This window comes from Polyodon spathula, chromosome 1 (genome assembly GCF_017654505.1).
Source record: "Polyodon spathula isolate WHYD16114869_AA chromosome 1, ASM1765450v1, whole genome shotgun sequence".
NCBI lineage: Eukaryota > Metazoa > Chordata > Actinopteri > Acipenseriformes > Polyodontidae > Polyodon > Polyodon spathula.
In genome coordinates, this window is record NC_054534.1 from 51,306,720 (window position 1) to 51,326,594 (window position 19,875).

The following is a 19,875-nucleotide window of genomic DNA, read 5'->3' on the forward strand; positions in this document are numbered from 1 at the left end:
TTTTTTTTTCCACTTATCTACACACTATACTCCACATTGTTAAGGGGAAAAAAAGTTTTTACTGAGGAAAAAAAAAATAATTAAATACAAAACTGTATAAGTCTCCACCGCCCTGAGTTAATACTTGGTGGAAGCACCTTTGGCAGCAATTACAACTGTGAGTCTGTTGGGATAGGTCTCTACCAACTTTGCACACCTAGATATGGCAATATTTGACCATTCTTCTTTACAAAACTGTTCAAGCTCTATCAAGTTCCTTGGGTATCGTTGATGGACCGCAATCTTCAAGTCATGCCACAAACTTTCGATTGAATTTAGGTCGGGGCTCTGACTGGGCCAATCAGGGACATTTACATTTTTGTTCCTTAGCCACTCCAGTGTAGCTTTGGCTGTGTGCTTTGGGTCGTTGTCATGCTGAAAGGTGAACTTCCATCCCAGTTTCAGCTTTCTTGCAGAGGGCAGCAGGTTTTCCACAAGGACTTCTCTGTACTTTGCTCCATTAATTTTCCCTTTTATCCTGACAAGTACCCCAGTCCCAGCCGATGAGAAACATCCCCATAACATGGCGCTGCCACCACCATGCTTCACAGTAGGGATGGTGTTCTTTGGGTGATGTGCTGTGTTGGGTTTGCGCCAAACATAATGCTTTGCATTTAGGCCAAAAAGTTCCGTTTTAGTTTTGTCAGACCACAAAACTTTTTACCACATGGCTATAGAATCTCGAGTGTTTTTTGCATACTTCAAAACGGGATTCAAGGTGGGCTTTCTTGAGTGATGGCTTCCTTCTTGCCACCCTACCATACAGGCCAGATTTGTGAAGTGCTTGGGATATTGTTGTCACATGCACACTTTGACCAGTCTTGGCCATAAAAGCCTGTAGCTCTTGCAAAGTTGCCATTGGCTCTTGGTAGCCTCTCTGATCAGTCTCCTTCTTGCTCAGTCATCCAGTTTGGAGGGACAGCCTGATCTAGGCAGGGTCTTGGTGGTGCCATACACCTTCCACTTCTTAATAATCGTATTGACTCTTCTCCAAGGGATATTGAAGTCCTGTGATATTTTTTTATACCCATCCCCTGATCTGTGCCTTTCAACAACTTTGTCCCGGAGTTCTTTTGCGCCTTGGTGCGCATGGTTGAGTCTTTGCTTTGATATGCACTACCAAGCAAAGGGAACCCACAGGAACTGCTGAATTTATCCTGAAATCATGTGAATCACTACAGTTTAACACATGTGGAGGCCAGTTAACTTGGTGTGTGATTTTGAAGGTGATTGGTTACACCTGAGCTAATTTAGGATTGCTATTACAAGGGGGGTGGACACTTATCCAGCCAAGCGATTTAATTTATTTTTAATTAATTTTCTACACATTTCTAGAATATTTTTTTCACTTCCAGGCTATAAAGCAACAAAAAGGTGAACATTTTGAAAGGGGGTGTAGACTTTCTATAGGCACTGTACCAGGCATCCTTGCAATTCTATTCCAAAACTTGTGTTAGAGAATGGTGGGCTTTCACTTTGGTTAAAATCTGTTTTATGCCACAAGTGAAATTAGTTTGGCCTCAGCATAGCCCCAGGTTGACCAAAAAAAAAAAAAAAAAAGTGTATGCTGGCACTGGATTTCAGCTAGTCCATCATATTTCCCTCAAAATTCAGAGACAAAATAAATAAATAATTGTGGGATGTTCCATAGAAGAAAATAATAATCATAGTTATTGCCTGTTAACTAGTGGTAATGAAAAGCTAAAAACAGCTGGCTATGCTCAAGAAAACATTGTGATATGCTGTAGGTGGTTTCCCACTTATATTAAGATAATTATTTGGTTATTGTAATAACAATGTAGGTGCAGGGATTTATATGTAATATGTGGATAGACCTAAATAATACTACTGTGGGTCATACAAAATACTTATTGTAATAGCGCTGAACGAAAAGTGATAATACTGTCGTTGCAAGGTGATAATACCTGGATTCTGCCGAGTCAATACCCCGGGGGCGTCAAGTTGATGTTAAGGCAAAAGTAGGGGAGGGGAGTTGACTCAAGACAGGGTGAAATAACAAGTACTATTACTGTAATATTTTTTTAATATTAGCTACATAAATTAAATTTAGAATTAGGCATGTTTAAAATTCAAGGCACAGCACACAGTTAAGTTAAAGAATCAAGAAATGCAGTTAACAATTACTAAATGGTGAAATACAAAGTAAAGGGTTTGCCTGAAAAAAGGGTGCTGCGTAAGTCCACTGTAATGTCATTTTAAATCTTCATACAACATACATTAACCTTTAATGCTGAAGTCTATGGTAAAAATGCAACCAATTGCCTCTCCTCCAACTGTGGTCCTGGTAGTGTCCCCAAGTGCTTTGGCAAGCTGGCTATGCAGGAGCCCATCTTCAGAGATGGCTATGGCCAGATTTCTACCACAAACTTTATTAAATGACCTGCATATAATATCCTCATCATGTGCAGCCCAGGCTTGCGACACCCAGTCAATGATATTTTGGCGTGTGGCTTGCTTCAGATTGCCCTGAGTGGTATGTTCATCTCTCTGACGTCAGTGCACCCACAACTCCCTCAATTTTGTTTTAAAGGGTGCATGCCATGAAACATCTGCATGCTGAACAAGTGGTGTACATCCAGCAGGTATAAAAGAGCACGTCTCTGTTCCGATGTTCCATATCATCTTTTACAGCCTGAGACATATGTACTTGTGCTCTGTCGAGTATAAGCAGCAGGCGTTTATCACCATTGTCTGCTCCCCAAATGCGATTCGCCCAGTCCAGTATTTTTAGGGTTGTCATCCAGTCGTTGACAGAAGCCAACACATAAGGAGGAATGATGCCATTTTGTTCCTTAAAGCAGATAAAGGCTGCCGTTTTATGCCCAGATGCTAGGGCAGTAAGTGCAATGGTAAAGCCCCTCTTTAACCCTTTGTGGTCCTATGTCAGACCAGGTCCGACATTACAATTTTCCCTTTCCACTCCGACGTCATCAAAAAGACGTAAAGCACAGTTCTCTAGTCGTTTTTGCACCGGAAAAAGCCGAGAAAACCTTTCATTGGCCGAGTCAGACTGATAGGAGGCAAATGAAGCCGAAAAAAAAGGCAGTGGAAAATGGATAGAGCTAAATACAGGCACATTCTTGAGGAAAACCTGCTTAAGTCTGCAAAAGACCTAAGACTGGGATGGAGATTCACCTTTCAGCAGGACAATGACCCCAAGCACACAGCCAAGCGACTCTGGAATGGCTTAAAAACAAGAAAGTGAATGGCCTAGAGTGGCCCAGTCAAAGCCTGGACTTGAATCCAATTGAGAATCTGTGGCAAGACATTAGAAGATTTCTGTCCACCAACGATCCCCATCCAATTTGACAGAGCTTGAACAATTTTGCCAAGAAGAATGGGCAAATTTAGAGGACGGAGGCGGGAGGGAGTTTTAGAGAACTAAGGCGGGAGGTTCAGAGGAGGGAGGGAGGGAGGGAGGGAGGAGGGAGTTTTAGAGGACGGAGGCGGGAGGTTCAGAGGAGGGAGGCAGGGAGGAGGGAGTTTTAGAGGATGGAGGCGGGAGTTTCAGAGGAGGGAGGGAGGAGGGAGTTTTAGAGGATGGAGGGAGGGAGGAGGGAGTTTTAGAGGATGGAGGTCAGAGTTTCAGAGGAGGAGGGAGTTTTAGAGGACTGAGGCGGGAGTTTCAGAGGAGGAGGGAGGAGGGAGTTTCAGAGGAGAGAGGTTCAGAGGAGGGAGCACATGACACCTTTTTGCCTGACGTACAAAGATGTCTTAATATTGTACACATACAACACAGTGTACGAAAATTTAGGTAGGATCTACAATCTCTGAACTAATCTTCTCTGTTCGAGGATGGCGGATCTTTGGATTAATTCATTATACTGATCTTAATTAATTATACTGATCTTCTAATGAAAAGTGGCTGTGTGGCTTTGAAGAGAAGGTGAGTGTGTGGCAGATATACTGCTGATTAATTAATTTAGTTTGTGCTATGAATCCACAGAACACACTTGATTTGTCAACTAAACAAACAGAAATGGTCATACCATTTTATAATGCAACAATCATTTCAACAATTAGTTAATTATTGTATTACACATTTCAAACATAACACTTAGCAAATGGCTTGTGATTTCAGTTTAACATTTCATATTGTTTGCTAGAAGTAATACAATTACATATTAACATAATGGAAACATTTTTTATAACTACAAATTAATTTCCACATAAACACCCCCCTTCTCATTTTTATTTCACATATCTTCTGGACAGGTTCAGCAACAACAGCAATTTCATCGTCACATAGTAAACCTCCATCAATTACACAGACGTTAGATTTAAACTCAGCTTTTGCATTTCTTTTGTTTAACCATTGTTCATACAAGCTTACAGCCCACTTACATGTACTTAAACGATAAATAACTTTACTCTCTGTCCTTGGTTCACATCCTTTGTTTTTTGCATTTTTATTTTTCTAATGCCACTTTCATGTTCTACATCTAAAACATAGTCTTCGCTACTATCTTCACTTACAACAGAAAAGTTAATCTGTGTACCGGTAAGTGGGATTTCAAACTCAAACTGAGGAACTCATGACAACATTCCCACAATATGAGAGACAAACATTTAACTGTTTGAACTGAGGGTAACACAGGAGCAAAAAACAAATCCAATTACCACATTAACAATCAACTGAATCTCATTATTGAACAAGTATCAATTAGAAAGAAATGTGTTAAGTGGTTTAAACACCACAGTTTTGAAAATCAGTAAGAAAATAATCCAGTTTCTCATGCCTAACGGCACTCAAAACCTATTCAATACTTATTGTTGTTAATCCCTTACTTAATACCATTAAGTAGCATAAAAAAATAGGTTCAAAGTGTTAATTTACAGCAAAACCTAGCATCAACTTTAGAATAGCACGTAGGGTCAACTTTATTTTGTAAATATGAGAAGTCGGCAACATAATCCTAAACTTCAAGAATTAGGGGGGTTAAGCATCCCCTGTGGTACATACTCAGTAGGGCTGGCTATATTCAACCTAAGGTCAGTTTATATAACACATTGGAGAGCACAACCTGCAACAGAACCATATAATGTCACCTCCGCTGTTTTGTCAACAAGTAGCATACAACACCAAACCCACTTAAATTACTGTTTGGGGTAAGGGTATGTTTAGTTTGTTTTTTTATAAACACATAGTGCAGAGAAATAGTTTGTGAACCCCTTAAGATTTTTACATATTTCACATATTTCAAACCTAAAATGTTATTAGATCTTAATCTAAGTCCTAATAATAGATAAAGATAACCTGATTAAACAAATGACACAAAAACATGATACTTTTTCAACATTTACTTATTCACAAATGATTCAACATTCAATATCCATGTGTGGAAAAGTATGTGAACCTCTAGACCCCCTTGAGCAGCAATGACTTCAACTAAGCGTTTCCTGTAACTGTTGGTCAGTTTCTCACATCGGTTTGGAGGAATTTTGGCCCATTCCTCTTTACAGAACTGCTTCAACTCGGTGACACTTGAGGGCTTCCTTGCATGGACAGCTCGCTTCAGGTCCTGCCACAACATTTCGATGGAGTTTAGGTCTGGACTTTGACTAGGCCATTTAAAATGCGTAATTTCTTCTTCTGCAGCCATTCTTTTGTAGATCTGTTTGTATGTTTAGGATCATTGTCTTGCTGCATGACCCACTTTTGGTTCAGCTTCAGCTCACGGACGGATGGCCTGACTCTCTCCTCAAGAATCTTCTGATACAATGCAGAATTCATGGTTGTGTCAATGATGGCAAGCCGTCCAGGTCCTGAGGCAGTAAAGCAGCCCCAAACCATCACACTCCCACCACCATGCTTGATGGTTAGGATGAGGTTCTTCTGTTTGAACGCAGTGTTTGGTTTTCACCAAACATAACGTTTCTCTTTGAGGCCAAAAAGGTCTACCTTTGACTTGTCTGTCCAAAGAACATTGTTCCAGAAGTCTTGTGGATCATCTATGTGCTCTTTGGTGAACTTCAGATGGGCAGCAATATTCTTTTTTAGAGAGCAGTGGTTTCCTCCTGGCTATCCTTCCATGAACACCATTCTTGTTCAGTCTTTTTCTGATAGTTGAGTCATGAACACTCACATTAGCCACGGCGAGACTGGCCTGCAGATCCTTGGATGTTACTGTGGGGTTCTTTGGGACATCCTTGATGATTTTCTGGTTTGTTCTTGGAAATGGTAGGACGACCGCACCTGGGTAGAGTGACTCTGGTCTTGAACTTTCTCCATTTGTAGACTATCTACCTGACAGTGGATTGGTGGAGCCCCAAAAGATTTAAACAAAACACACAACACTGAAAATAAAGGGCGCGTTGGCCAAACAGACAAAACGCAAAACGGACGTGGCCGAACCCAACAAACAAGTACTGTGCTGGTTTTTAGCCAGCACGCTGTAGCCATTGCTATATTTTTAAATTAACTCTCCTCTCTCTCACCCGTTTTCCACTTCCTGAACACACAACCCTGAGAGTGCTTCATGCATCTATATATACAACTGAGCTGGGATTCAATTACCAATTAATTATTCACTTGAATCCCAGCACGTGAACTAATCTGTGTACTCCTGTGCTCACATATCAATACCCACTTAAATATGTACGTGGCGTGAGTTGTGCCATCCTCGTGTCTAAATACAAAATTACACTTTACAACACTTGTGCTCATAACGCATATTTATATCCTGTGTATTTTATACATAAACGTCAACATTAACACACTACAGACAACAGAAAACACTAATAAACACAATGGCCACAGCATCAATAACTGTTTTTCTGAGGTCCTCAGAGATTTCTTTTCATTGTGACATGACATGTTTCCACACACCTGTATGGTGAAAACCAAACTCAAAGTTTCTAATCTTTATATAGGGTGAGGCCTCCCAAACTCACCCCTGAATATCTACCTAATTATTTAAAACACACGATTCTAATGATCCACTTAATTGAGCTGATAAAACCAGGGGTTCACTTCTTCTTCGTCTGTGTAACACGAGTGTTTAAAATGTATATTTGTATTTAGGCACGAGGATTGCACAGCAATTCACATGCAAGTAAATGGTAATAATATATGAGCATGGGGAACTGCACTTTATTAATTCACGTGCAGTTGTACCGCGACTCCAACTGAATGATTGATTAGCAATCGAGTCTTGGTACAGCTGCATAAAAGCAGCATGTTTTCGCGGTTGTGTGTTCGGTGAGTGGAGAACGGGATTGGAGATGGAGGAAATAAGTATAAGAATAATAATAACATAAAGTAAAAGCTCACCGTGTTTTGTCTGGTCCTTTTTGTTTGTCTGTTTATTTTGGCGAATGTGCCAGGTCCTGTATTTTTGTTTGTTCCCACCGTTTATTTTCTGTTCTGTTTATTTATTAAATGCTGAGCGAAAACATTCGCTCAGCTCAACCAAACTCCATCTCTAGCTGTTTATTTTCCTGTTTCTGCTCTGACGCCACCCACTCCTGCCCTCTTTGTGACAAACCCTCACTGGATATTTAAGAAAAGACTGGTTTTGATTCAAGAAGGCTATCATGGTAAAACTATGGAATTTCCATAATTATCATTGGGGTTCACAAACTTTTTCTTGGCAATGTAATTGTGTTCCAATACTACAGTGGTTGTAGTTGTATGTACCATATTTTATTGCATAATAAACAGTGGGTAACTAAATCTTTTGAAACAACTGCTACAGTGGCATTACTCTACTCTGAACACCAAAGGGACTTTGTAAAGTAAGTAGTTATTTTTAATAGATGACCTTCAGATGACTCCAAGTTCAAAGGGACTGGTTTAAACAAAAGCTGGTCATTATATTAAGTAGGTCACAGCGAGGGAGTTTATTGTATTTAAGATAAAAAGGAAGAAGCCATGCCGCTGTAAATAGTGTGTGTGTGTGTGTGGGGGGGGAATGTAAGGTTGGCAGGGATGGAGTAAGATCTGTCCCTGCCAGTAATCAGATATGGCCATTCCCCAATTCGGTAACTGATGCTTATCGGGGAGTGGCCACATAAATAAAATGCCACAGAAATCCTTTGTTTGTTGGAGGAGTTTGTGCTGTGATTTCTGTATTGTTTGGCAATGTGACAGTGAAGGCTAATGCCCAGCCTAGGCATTTGTTCTTTTGTTTGAACATTTTATTTTACCCCCCATGCCATTCTTTGTTCTTGTTTATTTGTTGTTTTGTTTACTAAATGTGGACTCAAGTGCTTAAAACTGCAGCTTTCTGTCTCTGGGTCTAATTCCTGCTGGTAGTCAGCCTGGGCTGAGACGCTGCCCTGTCAAGACCCCATTTAAACTGGCTTGTCGAGCTGTCAGAAGATGTTCATTTCACTACCTAGCAAAGTCCAGTGGCCAATTCAGCCTCGAGAAAGGTGAGAAGTGTTGTGTACTAGAAATGAGTCCTGCAAAAAAAATATTTTAGCTTAGATTTGCCACCTGGAGGATTTTTGAAGAATGGCAACTGCTTCACATACTAACATTCTTAACTTGTTTAGTGTGCAGCTCCTATCTCTACTCTGTATAAGACTGAATACTGTTATCTACAAGAGTCACTTGCCAGCCCATAATATCAGACGTTAACTTCCATATACTGCAATGTGCAAACTGCGTGTTAACAGAATATGCCAGTGTCATAGGTAAAACAAGTTTCTAATTAATATATGTATCTATAATATGTATATGCATACACTCAAACATGATGGGTATATTTAACATTTGCAGGAAACATTAATATAAACAAGTAAATTAATTAATGCCAAAGGAAATTAATTAAAAAAAAATCTTTGTGGGGGTTGGCATTATCAATGATGAGCATTTGAAGAATAAAAAAAAAAAAAAAAAAAAAAAAAAAAAAAATCAGACACCTTAACATGGTGCAGAAGGAAATGATTTGTTACCTGCTGCGTTAGTGAGCTGCCAGTCTGCAGATTTGGCAGCGACAGGGGCTGCAGTGGATTTAAATGCTGGAACTGGTGCAACACTGACAGGTGCAAATCGGGACACGTTGCCTGGAGCCTTGTTCATGGTCTTCACAGAGGAAGTAATCTGAGTGCTGGGCTGGAGTAGTTCCACAGCATCACTAGAAAACAGAACACAATCACACCATTATGTTAGTTTCTTCATTATACATCTGTAAAATTAATCCTTTGATTTCCAAATTATGAGAAAGCCGATTAAAAAGAAAATTAGTGGTTTGTATGCAGTTTTTCAGTGAGTAAATGCTGGTGTTCAGGCATAACAGGGTTAACCTTGTGTCAAGTGTCCTTGTCATTTAGTGTATTAGTGTCTACCAATATGCTCATGAGGAGCGGGCTCAATTTATACTGCCACAGCTGTATATACTTTAGAAAAATGGACATTGCAACAGTAAAACAGCTGTGGTGATGCCTCAGATTTGCCATAAAGTTTAGTCCTGTGTAGAATCATAGTAAGATTTATGTACCCTTCATTCTAATTAACTCAAAAAACTCAAACCTTTGGCCAACAAGCAATATTGTATTTAGGTGTGAATGCCACCTCTTCACTGTTGCTATGCTGCCTTCAATAAAAACATAGATTAAAAGAACAAGTAGGTTACTATAATGGCAGCTTTTTTCCCCCACAAACAAATCTTCTAACTTGCTTGGGGCATGTCAGAGGGACCTGCTAATTCTACAGTTCACACACAAAGCAGGCTGCTCTTACTTTTGAAATGTACTTATACAATACAAATTGTTAATAGTTATTCACTCTGCAGAGATTTTAAAATATATTGTGTATTTTTTCAATGTCTATTTAAATAATGAGTTTATTTTTCTTAATTAGGAATGTTGAACCCACTGTTTCACATATCTGTATCATGGAGTAAGTGTTCAAACAAAATGCAGACTAAATCAGGAAAAGGCATCATGATTTCACATTTAAAAGTCTAGACACCATGTCTTTTGTACTACACCCGCACTAATCTCCAAGGCTCTCTACCAGGGAAGGTTATTTTCACTTATGAGAACAAAAATACTCTTCTTAAGCTTTATTTTTAAATTATTTATTTATTTATTTTTTATAAATTTAGTCTTCACCAATTTTTAACCCCCAATTTTTCTCCCCAATTTTTATGCCCAATTATTATCTGTATCCTTGACTCACCGCTCGCAACCCCCCCGCAAGACTCGGGAAACGGCAGCTGGAACACGCTTCCTCCGAAATGTACTCCTACCAATCTGTCATTTTTCTCACTACGGACCCACGAGGACACCGGACCTATAGTGCCGGAGGACAACACCGATCTGGCGGCTCCATTGCAGAACCACAGGCACCCTATCGGCCACAGGGGTCGCTGATGTGTGGTGAACCGTGGATTCCCCTGCTGACACAAGCCCTTCCTACCCTGGCGGCGCTCGGCCAATTGTGCGCCACTCAGGAGCTCTGGCATTAAGCTTTATTTTTGACATTCATTCCCAGACATTTACAATGTCTGTTTAATTATAACTATTTAGCCTAAGTAAATGAAGTCTGATTCAGGAATCATACTAAAATTGACAGACATACCAAGTACTAACATAAAACCTGCTCTTCAGAATGCGCCAGATAGCCAGCACAGATAAATAAGGTTGAAAACATTTAAAGCCAAGATGTCTTCTTTTTTTCTTTCAGTTAACCTGGCATCCCCATCTTATTACCAATCTAAGGTGAACATCCATTAAACAGTTTGCTATGGTTACTTCCATAGTAACTGAAATCAAACACAAAGGCACCACTTGTATTTCTGATCCCAGGCCAACTAACAACACTGCAGCTGTCTGTCATCGGACCAGCATTAACAGAGATCTGCAATATCTCCTAAGTTACTGTTTGTGTTTCCTCTGAGCTGTGAAGGTACAGCTATGGCCAAAAGTTTTGCATCACCTAGAATTTTAGGACTGAGATATACTTAAACACTATATGAAAATAACTTAGATATTTTACTTTACATCATGTATTCAAAAGAAACTACAAAATGACATTACAAAAGACTACTGGAAACCATACTAGTAGTACAGTATTTCATGTTAAATTTAACAGTTTTTTGTTAAATATATGGAAAACTACAATGCGATATGCAATTCAATATAGTAACGTAACATTATTCAGCAGGTTTCATTCGACTTTATGAAGCAAAATGTCTTAATTCTATAGGGTGACTCTACAGCATATCTAACCTGCTATGTTCTAAGATACTGGAAATGGTATATATAAGTGGTATGGTCAAGTATAAAATGGTGGATGTCTTAATTTTTAAGTCATTGTGGTAACATCATTGGTGCTAACAGAGGACCAACAGACAGATCACTTATAAAAGTTTACCATAGCAAAAGCATGGCAAAATGTAATAAAGCACGGTGAAAAAAAATAGTAATGCACAGGCAACTATTATAAAACCCAGAGGTGTGGTAAAGCAGAACTTTTCAATTGCAACGCGTTATCTGAACTGAGTTACGACTGACCAAGGGAACTATTTCCAGCTGTAAAACTGCCAACAACAACTACAATGCTGCAAGACTTGGAGATCAACAACCTGATCTCCATTTGAAAATAATTATTTGTTTATTGTGAGCCTATGCAATACAATGCATACAGCAAAGTACCATCTTCATTGGAACTTCAGATTCAGAGAGCTGCAGTATCAACACAGATTAACTTATTTATATGGAAAGTAACATGTCTAATATTAAATACAAATGCTATCAAGTTAAGTGGATAAACTGTTCTAAGAATATAACTTCCTGTTTTAGAAGTGTGTAAGAAATGTACTTTCTTTTGTTCAAATGTGCAACTCAAATGAGTTGCCTTGTAAATACAAAGAATTTGATCATTGCCCATTTCATTTGGTGCATCACGTCTAAACTAAGTTAACACAGTAAAACTAATTTGCTAAGTTAGGTAATGGAATGTTGGATTCCGTTCTGAATGGGAAGTTGAATTAATTCTCATGCATACTGACATGATCGACTACAACAAGAAACGGGTATTGAAAATACTAACTTTGTGTGATAAGCGATATTCAATATAAGTATATTAACCATGTATGCTAATGATGTTATGGTCGTTGTAATCGTTTGACTATGGAATCAATGAGCAGGTTCGGAAGCATTTAAACTAGAAAGGAAGGGGGGAGAAATCAACAAAAAAACAGAAGGGAGACCGCATCAAAACAAGAACAACAACTCAGGTAAGACAACCATTAAATGTATTTATCTAAATGCTAGAAGTATCAGAAACAAAATTCTAGAACTTGAAGCTACTGCACTAACAGGTAACTATGATGTGATAGGTGTTACAGAAACGTGGTTATCTGAGAGTGATGGGGACGAATATAATATTTGTGGGTATACACTGTATAGGAAAGACAGGCAGGACAGAAGAGGAGGAGGGGTAGCGCTATACATAAGAAACAGTCTTGAAGCCCAGGTGTTAAACCTGGACAAAGAAAATAAAACCGAATCAATATGGGTCAGAATAACAGACAAAAATTCAAAAGGCATAATAATAGGAGCATGCTATAGACCGCCAGATTCAGACGGTGAGCACAATAATCTGTTATACAATGACATTAGAAATGTGTGTAGCAAAGGAGAAGCCATACTAATGGGGGATTTCAACTTCCCCCAAATAAAATGGGAAAACCCGGTGGGTAGCGCGAAGGATGAAATAGAAATGGTGGAAATGACAAATGACTGCTTCCTAACACAATTTGTGAAGGCACCCACTAGAGGGGAGGCATGCCTTGATTTAGTCTTTTCAAATAACGAAGATAGAATAACTAAAACAGAGGTCAGAGAACCACTGGCAAACTCAGACCACAACATGGTCTCATTTGAAGTGTTTTTTAAATCCCCAAAAGTAAAGACTAAAGTTAAGGTTTACAATTTTAGAAAAGCAAACTATGAAGGTATGAAACAGAGACTAACAGAAGTAGATTGGAGTAAAATAGAGAAAACACCCACAGAAGAAGGATGGTTGTTCTTCAAAAATGTAGTACTAGAGGCGCAAAACAATTATATCCCTAAAGTAGACAAATCTAAATGTAAAACTAAATTGCCAAAATGGTTTAATAGATCAATTAAAAAAAATATTCAGCGAAAAAAGGCACTTTACAGAGCATTAAAAAAGGACCAAAAAGAAAGTACACAGAAAGAGTACACAGAACTGCAAACGCAAGTCAAAAAGGAAGTTAGAAAGGCCAAGAGAGAAATAGAAATGAACATTGCTAAGGGAGCTAAAACCAATTCCAAAATGTTTTTCCAATATTACAACAGCAAGAGAACATTCAAAGAGGAGATTAAATGTTTAAGAGATACAAATGGCAAAATCGTAGAGGAAGAAAAAAAAATAGCAAATATATTAAATGATTACTTTTCACAAGTTTTTACAAAGGAAGATACTGACAACATGCCCCACATGTCATCCAGTTCCTATCCAGTTTTAAATAACTTTAGCATAACTGAGGCAGAAGTGTTAAAGGGACTAGGAGCTCTTAAAATAAACAAATCCCCTGGGCCGGATGAGATCCTCCCAGTAGTACTCAAAGAAATGAAAGAAGTAATTTACAAACCGCTAACCAAGATCATGCAGCAGTCTCTTGACACAGGGGTGGTACCGACAGACTGGAAAATTGCAAACGTAATACCGATCCACAAAAAGGGAAACAAAACTGAACCAGGTAACTACAGACCAGTAAGCCTGACTTCTATTATATGCAAACTTATGGAAACTATAATAAGATCCAAAATGGAAAATTACCTATATGGTAACAGGGTACTGGGAGACAGTCAACATGGTTTTAGGAAAGGGAGATCGTGCCTAACTAACTTGCTTGATTTTTTTGAGGATGCAACATCGATAATGGATAATTGCAAAGCATATGACATGGTTTATTTAGATTTCCAGAAAGCTTTTGACAAAGTCCCGCACAAAAGATTAATTCTCAAACTGAACGCAGTTGGGATTCAAGGAAACACATGTACATGGATTAGGGAGTGGTTAACATGTAGAAAACAGAAAGTACTGATTAGAGGAAAAACCTCAGAATGGAGTGTGGTAACCAGCGGTGTACCACAGGGATCAGTATTAGGTCCTCTGCTATTCCTAATCTACATTAATGATTTAGATTCTGGTATAGTAAGCAAACTTGTTAAATTTGCAGACGACACAAAAGTAGGAGGAGTGGCAAACACTGTTGCAGCAGCAAAGGTCATTCAAAATGATCTAGACAAGATTCAGAACTGGGCAGACACATGGCAAATGACATTTAATAGAGAAAAGTGTAAGGTACTGCACGCAGGAAATAAAAATGTACATTATAAATATCATATGGGAGATATTGAAATTGGAGAAGGAATCTATGAAAAAGACCTAGGAGTTTTTGTTGACTCAGAAATGTCTTCATCTAGGCAATGTGGGGAAGCTATAAAAAAGGCTAACAAGATGCTCGGATACATTGTGAAAAGTGTTGAATTTAAATCAAGGGAAGTAATGTTAAAACTGTACAATGCACTAGTAAGACCTCATCTTGAATATTGTGTGCAGTTCTGGTCACCTCGCTATAAAAAATATATTGCTGCTCTAGAAAGAGTGCAAAGAAGAGCGACCAGAATTATTCCGGGCTTAAAAGGCATGTCATATGCAGACAGGCTAAAAGAATTGAATCTGTTCAGTCTTGAACAAAGAAGACTACGTGGCGACCTAATTCAAGCATTCAAAATTCTAAAAGGTATTGACAGTGTCGACCCAAGGGACTTTTTCAGCCTGAAAAAAGAAACAAGGGCCAGGGGTCACAAATGGAGTTTAGAAAAAGGGGCATTCAGAACAGAAAATAGGAGACACTTTTTTACACAGAGAATTGTGAGGGTCTGGAATCAACTCCCCAGTAATGTTGTTGAAGTTGACACCCTGGGATCCTTCAAGAAGCTGCTTGATGAGATTTTGGGATCAATAAGCTACTAACAACCAAACGAGCAAGATGGGCCGAATGGCCTCCTCTCGTTTGTAAACTTTCTTATGTTCTTATGTTCTAACTATACACTATTGACGCAGATCTCTAATCAACAGCTTTTCCTTTCTGTAATATTAGATTAGTTGTGCACACCGTTTTATTCTTAAATAAACTATTGTTTTATATTTGACAAGTTGTGTGAATGTCGTTTATTGTCTGAGGCAGTGCTTTTCAAACTTTTTAGGTCCTGTACCCCTTTCGAATAATCTAGTCTACCGCGTACCCCCATCTGAGATAGGGTCATAATATACCTATGAAAACAGGAAAAACATAAGGTATTTTCTAATTACCAATACTAGATTAAGAGTTGAAAATGGATAACTGCTGATAAAAACAAACAAAATTAAATACAATTATTTAACCACGGTGCAAATACTAAACATGCTATGTAAAATTATTTCAAAATCCAGACTCAATAAGTATGCAGAAAGGAGTCCAAATTAAGAGTCCAAAAACAGGTTATGCTTCTGAAAAACATAAGGTTCCAATTTAAAACAAAATCAAAAAGCAATTTTTCACAAAAGACATCCATTTCTTCCAACAAATGCAGAAGTGTAGAGAGAAAACAAAAAAAGCCACAAATATATGCTTTTTTTGGATGGGGTCTCTACCTAGAATAGAGACAGTAATAAGGACATACATCAACACTCACTCAAGCACACACTCACCTATAACATATGTAGAGAAAGAGAAAGGAAAGAATAATTGTTTTCTAGGAAATAGAAAATGTACCGTATATCCCTAGCTTTTAAGTTTAAATAAACCTAAATATTCTACCCACTAATTAAACTCTTAAACTATGAAATTATCAAAAAGTGAACTGATCTCAATTATTTATATATATATATATATATATATATATATATATATATATATATATATATATATATATATATATATATATATATATAGGATATAACACAGCAGCTCTTGAGCTGCTATTTAAACATTTTTAGACAGCAAAATGTTAACAAATCAGATTATGTGCATGCACGCATAGTGATAATAAGAGCGTAAGAAATGAAAACCAAATGTAATATAATAAATGAGAACCAGAACGGTGATTTTTTTCCCCCCTTCATTTTACAATGCCATTTCCACGTTTGTTTTATTTGAAGTGTTTAAAGTTCACTTTCAGTTTTCATTTGCTTGTTCAGCTAAAGGCACAAGTAAACCTCATGTTATTACTTTATGAGAACGTGTCTATTACCACTGTTTACTGTGAAGAAGCTGCAAATGCAAGGAATTAAAAAAAAAAGTTCAAAATAAATAAAATGCATTGTCAACTTTATGTACCATTTACCCTGGGAATAAACAAAACAACATTTAATTTGAACTGCTATTTGGCAACCTTTGTTTTGTAGTTAATTCAATGGAGTAAAGTAAGGCCTACACAAGGTATTCTTTACTCCCAGGATATCTACCCATTTATTGATTGTCATCGGTGCAAACAGCTCAAAAGTGATGCCTTCAGTGGTATATTCCATGACTGCCAGGTACTTTTATTTTTTTTATTATTGTTATTTCAATAGGCGTAGTGATACAATAGTGCTACGGGTCTAGTGATATACCCAACAGTTACTATACCAGGGATTATATCATGGCTTAGAACCACTGACTGGCCAAACAGCATGCAGCCTTATAACAATATTTTTATAAAGCTGCTATCTGAACTGTGTTTGGTGTGATAAGAGGAACTCGAATGAAAGTAATGAGGTAAAAGAAGGACTTTAATTTGTTTAATCTTTTCTTAGTTTATATCAAAATCCCACAAGCTGTAATAAAGTTGTCTGTTCAAATGCAACACAACTTATGTACGTAAGATATATTTTTGAAAATGAGACAGAGAGGTATATGTATTAAAAGCTCCTCCAAGTATACATTTTTGTTCTGCAAGCAAGTCAGATAAGCAGAAATACTGAATATTAAAAGAAAGTTCAAGAAAAAAAGAAAAACCATGCAACCACTTATTGGTTTTGGTGAGTGGGTGCAGATCCTTGTTGTCTGTCATAACCTCCACTCTGACTATCACTGATTGAACAATAATAAAATAAAACATATTTTTAAATATGTAAGTTACAGAATGAACAGATCTGTACGTCTCAATAAATGATGTAAAAGGTGTTTATCATACTAGATTGCATATCATTATACATACAGGTTGTAAAATGTATCAGCGGAATTATGATTTTTTTTTTTTTTTTTTTTTTTTTTAGTAATTACAAATATATAGTAGCCTCCATGTGTTAATGCTGATCATGCCGTTTGTTCAGTTACTTGTTCACGGTATGTTCTGAAATAAAGTTGCTAAAGAAGATGTCAGTCTGCATCCAGTTTTTTTTTTTTTTTTTTATTTCTTCAACTTGTCATTCAGAATGGAAAGGGGTTGTTATTGCTGTTGTGGTTACTATGTTGCAGCTGCCAATAAACACAACTCCCTACATTTAAATAGATCAGCTGAACGGGTAGGACAGCAACAAAGCATACTTTAGTCTACACTGAAAAACAACATAAATAAACAGCGCTGCCATATTTTTTTTTAGTGCCCCCCAAAATTTTTGGTAATAACCAGCCAAAAAGTAGCTAAATTGCGTTTTTTAAACCACCAAAAAACAGTACATTTAAGACTCAAATATATATTACAAAACCATAACAGCTATGTATTTATATAAAATACAAAATAACAACAACAAAACCATAACGGCTACGTATTTATATAAAATACAAAATAACAACAACAACGAGGAAAAAAACATGCATGATACAAATAGCCAAACCGATAAAAGACAATATAGCAAATCTGCCAGAATATTAAAAACATTTATGACAGATTCTGATTTGGACATATACACACCCCAAAAGAAAAATATTTTTCATATTTCTCCCTCTTACACAATATATATGCTTCTAATTCTGCAGCCAGCTCCACTCACTCTCCGCTCCACTGCTAGTGTAGATTGCTTTCAAAATGTAGAGATGTGTGAACCGGTTCCTGCTTTGGTACCGACGAACCGGATACAAATATCAGGGATCCGGTTCCAGCGAGTGCTATTATGTATTTAGTAAAACTAATTATTAAAACATTAATTTCTGTCAAAAATACATTTGATAACTATAATTGACACATTCACACTTAGAAAAACAAAATATGCTGCAAAAAAAAAATATATATATATATATATATATATATATATATATATATATATATATATATATATATATATATTTATTTTTTTTATTATTATTATTATTATTATTATTTTATTTTTTTTTTTTTTTTATTATATTTATGCCCGTGGAGAATAGTTCAATCTCACTTGTACATAGTGTGATGAAAATGCTTTGGATAAAGTGAATCTTCTGCACCACGATGGGATCATTCGCAAGACAACCCCAAGCTGAATATGACACGATTTCAGCTATCTAAATAAGTAATTTAACCCCAAGCTGATGGGGTTGTATTTCGGCTTGGTATCCTAACATACACTGACCCTTTTGCACATACCATGTGGTTAAAGATTTATTTAATTGTCCAAGCTTTGTGAAATTTGCAATGAACATGGTTCATATACAAGCACACAATGGCTTTCACTGTTGTAATAAACCTCTTATTGTGCTGTGACAAAGACAGTATGATATGATTCTTGGTGATAAATCTTCCTCTCGACCTGTGAAGGGGCTGTGTAAAAGGAACAAAGTGCACTGGACTGGATGGCCAGGCAAGTTATTCTCAGGGTTAGACGGAAGTTGGCTTCTAGAAAGGGGGCAGAGTTATGGTACGCTAAATCACAAAGGAAAACGATGTGGCAGCCGCGGTTTAGAGGAGTGGTTGTGCTCGTTAACCAAGGGGACTAGTGAAGAGATACGTTCCTTTGAATGGTTAATGCTGAACCGGAAGTAAGACCTGTATTGTTATCATGAGTGTTTTGTTTGTTTTTGTCATTGTTTTCATTGTTATTAGACTGCTAACATGATCCGGAGCTGTTGCCAAAGGCCAGCAGTTACCCAGATGACACTGCACTACTGTTAATCATATTTTCACCACAAGCACTGTAGCACTCACTGTGGACTTGTGATTGTGTTTGTATTATGTGTGGGTCTTAAAGATTGGGACTTATTTCGGGACCAATCCATGGATTAAAAACAGAGCAATACACACTGCTATATTGTATGTTGTCACTATTGTTTACTATCTTTTTGTCATCAGACCATTGGAATATACAAATAAAATACCATTACACCTGGATTATCGTTGTCTGTCTGTTTATTGATCACCGCAGCACTCCTGCACACTGTTAATCACTTTGTCACATGTGCAAACTGGATAGTATTGATTATTTTGTTAACTTTAATTATACAGGACGATTTCATAGATTGCACAATATTGTTGGAGCATCGCAAAAGCTGCCTGGTTTATGGATCATTTCTTTTATGTACAGTGCGAAATATTTTTCCTTTGATAAACATCTTCTGCAGCGGGAGCGATGCCAGAGGCACTTTACCCAATCCATGCTCCTAGCAAAATGGGCCTGCTTCTGCTCTGCTCACACGCTCTGGCTAGGAGATAAGGCACACAAACCTTTATCCTGGCAACTAAAAAAACAAGCTACAAACTCCCACATTAAAGACATTACATTTTTCTTTAAATCACTGACCAATAATCCAAAATAAATCAATTCATGCTTCAAAGATTTTTCTAACAACTTATACACTTCAATAGGGAGAGATATAAATGATAAAATGTATACTTTTCTTAGCTCTTTGAAGTTGCCTGTGCTATCATCTGAGAACAGATAGATTT

The 19,875-nt window shown here is 37.4% G+C and overlaps 1 pseudogene; it reads right to left on the minus strand.

Annotated features, from left to right (window-relative positions):
* Window positions 1-19,875, minus strand: part of LOC121321115 — a 138,511-nt pseudogene that overhangs the window by 20,843 nt on the left and 97,793 nt on the right.